Source organism: Desmodus rotundus, chromosome 3 (assembly GCF_022682495.2).
Source record: "Desmodus rotundus isolate HL8 chromosome 3, HLdesRot8A.1, whole genome shotgun sequence".
NCBI classification, from domain to species: Eukaryota; Metazoa; Chordata; class Mammalia; order Chiroptera; family Phyllostomidae; genus Desmodus; species Desmodus rotundus.
The window spans coordinates 108,385,033-108,393,017 of record NC_071389.1 but is presented as its reverse complement, the minus strand read 5'-3'; the positions used below and the strand labels follow the sequence as shown (position 1 = coordinate 108,393,017).

At 49.3% G+C, this 7,985-nt stretch overlaps 1 long non-coding RNA gene across 4 annotated transcripts; it reads right to left on the bottom strand.

Annotated features, from left to right (window-relative positions):
* Positions 1-864: 864 nt before the first annotated feature.
* On the bottom strand, positions 865-7,464 carry LOC123478761 (uncharacterized). Of its 4 annotated transcripts, none has more exons than XR_006654066.2 (3): positions 7,043-7,464; positions 2,926-3,131; positions 865-2,671 (listed from the first exon to the last, which is right to left on the bottom strand). It is a non-coding gene; the product is annotated as an uncharacterized lncRNA (long non-coding RNA). The 4 variants fall into 4 exon arrangements; XR_006654069.2 differs by lacking the exon at positions 7,043-7,464 and adding an exon at positions 6,580-6,655; XR_006654067.2 differs by lacking the exon at positions 7,043-7,464 and adding an exon at positions 6,470-6,596.
* Positions 7,465-7,985: the final 521 nt, after the last annotated feature.

Below are 7,985 nucleotides of genomic sequence, written 5' to 3'. Positions count from 1 at the left end.
ATAAAGAAACGCCCGGGAAGCAATGGTGCTTACATGTCTAGTGCTCAGGGCAGGTCTGAATCAGAGACAGCAATTGGGAGTCACCGGCATTAAGGTTCTCCTTCTCAAAAATGAAGTGGATGTAGTGTTACCATGGCAACAGCAGGTAGGGCTCCATTTGGGGGGTTTGTGGGTGGGGCAGGCAAGTCTGTGACTTCCATTTGATGGTGAGATTTTTAGAGAGAGGGGAAGGGAGGGAGAAAGAGAGAGAGAGAAACATCTCTCAGTTGCCTCTCATCTTGTATGCGCTCCAATCACAGACTGAACTCACAACCCAGGCATGTGCCTGACTGGGAATCGAACCAGCCACCTTCTGCTTTGCAGGACGATGCCCAACCAACTGAGCCACACCAGGCAGGGCTAGGGAAGCTCCTTCTAATCTTGGTTTTGCCCCAAATCAAGTCATTTAACTTCACAACCTGTGGATGTGTGTGAAACTGAACCTTAAGCTGTGCACACGAGGGATTATTGTTACCATTGCTGACTTGGAGCCAGTGTAACTGTGTAACACCAAAGGTGCTGGGAGTGGGCCGTAAATATTAAATACAAAAACCAACGTGATGAGACAAAACGCTTATGAAGGAACATCACTTAATGTGCCTGCTGCTGTCCTTTCTGCTGCGGTGACAGGGCGGCGCTTGGGGACACTTAGTCGAAATTCACTGACATCAAAGATTCTGCGGAAGACGGCAGTGCTCCCGTTCTCAGCTGGGGGAGAGGGCTCGCGCAGTGAGCGTTGTCATGAGGAGGGAGAGAAACGGAAATGAACACTTAGGAGGAACTGAAGAGATACAAATTTCTCAATGCTAGTAGATCAAGATGCCTCTTTCTGAGAGAATTTTTATTCCATTTAATTTGCTTTACTTTCAAGTGAATAAAGTCAGGAGAGAGTATTTGGGGGACAGAAAAGCAAAGAGACAAATGAGAGAGATAAAAGGAGTGTCTTTCTATAGAAAAGGCAAGTTCTATCAGGAAAATAAAACAGCAAGGAATGACCACAGGAGAAGAAGTGTTCGTAATCCTTGACGGGAACCCGGTCCCCACGAAGGAAGTGTGTCCCTGCCTATTTCCTGGGTCCCCTGTCATGTGACTTCTCTTGCTCTACCTCTGTCCCCCTGCCCCACACCTGTCCTAAGCTGATTGTAAGACCGTTTAGCAAATCACAGCAGTCTAATTGTACAAGCCCCTTACCTTTGACTAAAAGCCCATAAGTGTAAAAAACAAATTTCATTTCTTCCTTTCACGGACGTGCTTTGGGCCGGGTGCTCTGTTGGGCATTTTGCATGTGTGTGTTGGGGGCCCTGGCTCCAGCCCACGCAGGACCTCCTCAGGGCGGAGGGCTGTGGGCTTCCCTGCTGGAGGAGGAGCACCCTGCAAGGGTCTGTTAGCACTCTGGGGCAAGTGCTTCTTAGAGGTAAGTGAGCTGCTAACTCAAGTTTGGTGCCAGGTGCCCTGGGAAGACTTTCCTGACTTAGGGGGTCACTGGTACCCTAAGACATAACACCCTGGGCTCCCTATCAAAGCTTGGATCACATTGGGTTACAGCCGTCCTCCACCAACCTGTGAGCTCCACAAGGCCAAGGACCGCCCTTATTGTGGTCACCTCCGTACCCTCGGTGTAGAGCACCATGGTAACTACTGAAGATACGTCGGATAGAGAAGTGAATGAATGGCTGGGGCTGGGACAGGAGGAGAGCATTCTAAGAAGTCCTGAGGTCCATCACCTGTCATCTTTCTGCACGCCCTGAACTTCACCTCAGGAGAAGCGAGCACAGTGCAATAGCCAATGGAAATGAAGGGAGGCGCTCTCCTACGGTCTGGAAGATGGCTTCAGCAGACTCCGTGGGAGTCAGCAACTTCAGCAGCCACAGCGGTGGCACCTGTCTCCTCGACATTGGGTCTTTGGGTTTCTTCTACAGCTTCCCTCTTGAGGGTCTTCAAGACTTTAGGGCAAGCATCTATGGTCTCCTTTTCTCACCCCACCAAGGTAGGCCAAAGCAGAGGGCAGGGAATGGCCAACACAAGCCACAGCTGGGGACTGTTCATGAGGACACGGGGTCCCAGCCAGAGTGGGACTAGAACCAACTGGAAAAAAAATTGGTGGAGAAGGAAGGGCCACCTAGGCCACGTCACTGTTTTGGAGGGCTTAGATTGAGGCCTAGTTGGCGTGGCTGGGAGAAACCCAGGTCCGACGTAACTATCTCTGCCACGTCTCTACATCCAACCACCTTGTGAGGCAGATTCTCTTTACCACCCTCGCTTCACCGATGAGGGAATGGAGGCTGAGAGGCTGGGCGGCTTGCTCTTGGTCACGAGGCTGGTGCCTGACTTAGAGCCCATGCTATTCCCCCACGGGGCTGCCTCTCCCAGTGATGCTGGTGCACCAGCCTGGGTTGCACTTGACCATGACTCGGTGTGAGGGAGACATAGAGAAAGTAGAAGAACCCACCCGGCAGGAAAAGGGGCACTAGCCTTGCCCAGGGGTGCAGTGAGTTCCGACAAGGCAGACATGGCTGGGTGGCCGCATGGATGCTTTGGGCAAAGTCTTGGTCAGAGGAGAAAATTCTGCAGCCAGGAAGGCAAGACAGGGCATCCACCTCACGTGCCAAGGGAGGTTTGTGCCTAGCTCCTCCTGTGCATGGAGACAGAAAGTGAAGGAATGATTTGAGTAATAAACACGAGGCTTCAGTTATTATAAAAAGAAGCAATAAAATAGACACTTGAATGAGTTATCGGGGGGAAAGAGGCAAAAGCCCAATTTAGGAGATTACGCCAAATGGAATAAATCTAAAGTGATTGGGTGGCTGAGCATAAACAATCTTAAAAAGAAACCATAACATATCTTGGCTTAAAAAACATATGTTAGAGAAACACAGGCTAACTTACTGGCTGGAGAAATAGAATTATTTTTTCAGAGAGGCTCCGGTCCAGGGCTGTGTCTCCAGTGTCATGCATGTACTAAACATTTACTGAGAGTCCTTAGATTTTCCACGTCCTCGGTTCTCCTGAGCCAGGGGTGTGCTGTGTGTGTGACTTCGACCCAGGCGCCACTTGGCTGGTTGACATCCAGTCTGGTCTCCATATGGTTTTGCCTGAAAACACAAATAAGGTCAGTGGGGTTTAGAAGGGCGGGTGGACAAGGCATCTCTCGTGGGAAGATGTGAATTTGGGGGCATGACCCCAATCTTTTAAGGACAATGTCACAGAGAGGTCTCTCAGGGCCCTGGTGGAACCCTGGGGTACACTGAAGAAAGTTGGAATCACTGTGAGAGCTTCCCATACACCAGGATTCATGTGACAATTGTCCAAGAGAAACCACTGGCCGATCTGCTGAAAAAGCCCACAGCGTTCCACTTCGGCGGGGATGTTCTGAGGTGACGAAGACTTTGTAATGCACAGTTTTTTCCAGTCATCAGTCTGCAGCTTCCAAAACAGCCTCTTTGCTGCTGTGAACCAAACGCTCAGAGGCAGGGGCTAGAAAGGCTGGTTCTGAGGGAGACGAGAACAGCTCCTCTCTGGAGGGCCAGGAAGCACTCCGCTAAGGGCCTTACGCACAGTGTCTCCGTGGAAACTTGTTACCTTAGTCTGACAGATGAGAGTGCTGAGGCTCAGAGAGGGTAGCTTGCCCGAGGTGACACAGCCAATGATTAGCTGAGCTGGGATAAGTGTTTGACCAGCGCACTCCCTCGAGTCTCCAATGCAGGGAGACTTCAAAGCTGAATAAGTGGGTTTGTGGTAGGTAAGGCCACAGACAGTTCTGGAGTTTTCTTCTTTTTGGTATTCTGCTTCCTCCCAGAGAAGGAGATGATGCAGACATTGACTGCAATTTCTAAGGCTCACAGACTGTAACTGCAGGCACCAGCAGACACAGATCAGTACACTGATAGAGAACATTCAGATGTGTGACAAGCCAGTAACAAGTTTAAAAGTGGCACAGTGTCTAAATGATCTCATAAAGGAAGCTCAGATGATAGGATGTACAAATAGTGATGTATATTTGTCCCCTAAAAACCCCCACTGGTCCCAAGGTAGAAACTCACATGGCCTGTGGCCCTAGCAGGTGGACAGCATAACGTCGACACAAAAAGAGCCGGTTTGGTCCAGGTGCACCTGCAGCCCTGGTCCTGCCGAGAGGCTGCGGCAGTCAGCGGGCTGGCCAGACATTGTGCTCACCGGCCACGAAGCCGCCTGCCCCCCAGAGCAACCCAGCACAAAGAAGGGCTCCGATGCGGTTGTGAGATGGTCAGATCAGGACCAAGCCACCGTTTATGCTCTTCGCTCCTTTTTCCACACGTCCTTACATCACTCTACCCAGAGTCGCCACCACGGCGTTCATTCATTCATCCACTCATTCATTCATTCATCAACCCTTCCAGGTGTGTGCCCCGACAGGGAACCAGACCGGTGCCCCTTTGGTTTGTGGGACAATACCAACCAACTAAGCCACACTGGCCCCGCCTATTAAACTACTTTTTAAAACTTTATGTATGTTTGAAATTGCTATAAAATTAAATTGTAATGTGTTATATTACTGTATATAATTACTGTAGAATACTATTCAGCCTTAAAAAGGAAGGAAATCTGGACATGTGTAAAAACGTGGGTGAACCTCGAAGACATCCTGCTAAGTGAAATAAGCCAGTCACGAAAGGGCAGATCCTATGCGATTTCACTTACACCAGGTAACCAGGGTAGCGACATGCACAGAGACAGAAAGCAGAATGGTGGTTGCCACGAGGAGGAGGGGAAAGAGGTCGTTGGTATTTAATGGGGACGGAGTTCCAGTTTTGCCAGGTGAAAAGGCTCTGGGGATGGTGGTGGAGGTGGTTGCAAAGCAATATGTGTGTGCTTATGCCACTGGGCCGTGCACTTAAAAATGGTTAAGGTGGCAAATTTTGTACTATGTTTATTGAAAAGAAAAAAATTATTTTTAATGAAGACTTTTAACTAATCAAATTAATTTATTAATTAGGTGGAATACACTTAATTGAGGTCTGGGTTACAAAAATAAGCAAGAAGTCCCTGCCATTTCTAAGCTCTTGGTAGAGAAGGAAGAAACACATGTAAGCAAGCAGTTCCGATGCAGCATTAGAGATGAGGCAGAGATGAATGTGAGCTACGGAGGTGGCTCAGCAGAGGGTGCGAGCCGCTGAGGCAAACGCGTCTCTTGTTCTGGACACTGCCCGGCCCCCAAGGAGAGCACTAGCTCACGTATAGCCTGCACTCACTGGCTCTCATCTAGAAAGCCCAGTTTGTCCTAGTTCTCAGAGAGTAGCTAACTCTCCTGGGCTCTGGGGTCAGAGTGTCTGGATTCAGATATATGACTTTGGGTGACTTATTTAATCTCTAAGAGTCTCAGATTCCTTTTCTATATTGAGGTCAATAACAGAACCTTCCTCAAGGGGTTGTGAAGTTAAAGTCAGGAAACATTTGCAAAGCACTGGCACCATGCCGGGCACGTTGTTAGGAGCTCAAATGATCCCCACTTCTTTCCCGCCCACTACTAAATCACTCTCACAGAGAACTCTTACCACATGGAGTTTGTGGCCAAACACCGCACCTCTTTACCCCCCACCTCCAACAAGCGTGTTCCTGCAGGCCTGTCATAAGGAGCTGGAAGGGCTGATTTCCTCCAGCCCCGCAGTCCTCCCACTGCTCCTCGTCCTGGGGAGGGCGCCCGGCTGAGTGACAGGGCATGCTGGGGCGGTGGGGTGGGGGGCACCGCAGGACTCCGAACAGTATGAAAGGGAAATCATGAAGATTTCACGTTCTTTGAAAAGAAAAGGCAAAAGCAAGCTTGCGTTAATATCTGAGGTGGACCTGTTTCGGAAGCAAAGAAGTCCTGGTTTCCAGGCCCCGTTTTCTTTGCTTGGGGACCCAGTTCCACTTTTCTGAGTCTACAGCGCCACCTGGTGGCGTTATACGCACACCCAGTCATTTATCTTACCACAGCCCAGGTGATCAGTCCTCTCGCTAAAAAGCGAGAATCTGCCCAGGCTTTCTAAACTAAACACAATGTCTAACGTACTTCCTCCATAGTAAACCATCCCCTTCCCAGGCAAAATTATGTTCATTTCTGTCCTAGTAAAACTTTCATCTTGAATAAAGCTTTCTTTTTTGAGGGGTACTGTATTTTCCCATGTGTAACGCATACCCACTTTTTGGCTCAAACTTGCAGGAAAACATCTTTTGTTTTCAGTTTTAAATTAAATTATTTATTCATTATATTTAGGTGCTTGCTTTTTGTATTGTAAGGTAATTTTAGTATTTATTTTTGAACATATTATGGTACAAGAAATTTTATGTAGCAAATAGGTGTGGAATTAGTACTACCCAAGTATAATGTGCATCCTTCTTCTTCCCTAAAAAATTTGGGCAAATGTGCACATTATACACAGCAAAATATGGTAATTCCATTTCAACAACGCACCTCTGGGACGCACACACGCTCCTTTAAAGCAGGGAACCGCCCGTTTCTCTGTTACAGAACGTCACCGTGCAGGATGAGCCCGCACAAGTAGCCTGCTGCTCCAAACTCACCCCCTGCTTCCTCTGGCGCCGCCACTGCCAACGCAGGGCCAGCCTGCTCTCCCTCCACGCGCTGGCCGCCTCTCCTCCGGGCACTGACAGGTCCCCCCCGCCCCCCCGCCCCCCCCTCCCCGGCCACGGGAATGGTATTCCCCTTCCTGGCTGGCTCCCCACAGTCATTGTGAGCTGCACCTAAACGCCGCCCTTCCAAGGACACCTTCCCACGGCATCCCCTCTGTGATGAAATCATCAGGACACGTTCCATCCACTTATGACAGACTCACCACACAGTATTTTTGTCTGCTGGTTTGTTGTCTGTCTCCCCAACTACAACTAATGAGCATCACTTACAATTCACATTGACCTAATCGGTCTTCTTTTCTGCTCCGTGGGCAGCACAGGGCGCCTGAGGCCGAGAGGCACTCCATAACCATTTGTTGAAGGAGTCGGTCAGTCTTACCTTTAACGGTCTTACCTTTTAGAAATGGGGTTCCTCGGCTAGCTCAGCAGCCCACCCTGCCCTGGGCTGGACCAGGGGTGAGAGAAATGACAAAGATGCCTGTGCTCTGTTTTCAACTGCGATTTTGCAGGAAGCGTGAGGTCACTGCACATGTGGGTGGCATGTCTCCGAAGATATCAGGCTTCACTATGAACTCACTGAGCAGATCGCCCTGCACCAACAAGCTGGGATCTGGGCTCTGTGAGGAAGACTATTTTTCAGTAACGGTCTCTAAGTGTATCAGTCATCACTGTACTTTGATATAGACTTTGCTTAGAAAATCTTTGCTATTTAGAGGACCAAAGTGCCCAAAGGAGGGTGGGGAAACTGCAGAGAACAGCCCCCCTGATATGTTTTTGCTGTTCTCATACAGAAGTTAAAAAATAAGTAAAGAGGTCACTTAATTTCTGAGAACTGGCTTTTATTACCAATGACTGCCAGCAGATGTCACCGTAGCCCAAGACATGCTACACCAGTCTGGTCACATGATCCCTCCTGCCTCCTCCCCCTGTCGTCAGAGCTACTGCAGGACCCCTGACTCCTTCAGATCCGCAGCCAAATGGTGGTGACCTGATGTTCAGCTCCTGGACCCAGAGGCTCCGTCCCAGTGGAGGCAAAGATCTCACACTTGGGTGCCAACCCCTCTGGTTAAATTTCTGCTTCAAGAAATTTAACATTTTCAAAACTTCAGAAATTGATCAGAACAGGGCCAGCTCTGTCTGGGGGATTATTAACGGCCTTGGGCTGACTCATCATATTTGCACAACCTTTCAATAAACAGCTTCCACAACAAGTCAGGTGGAGAAGAAAGCACACACCCCATCCAATCAGGACCAACTTGAAGTATTGACTTTACCACCTCCTTCCCCATCCCCCGACTTTCGAAACACACGCAGTGTACCACACCAGGGAAGCTGGT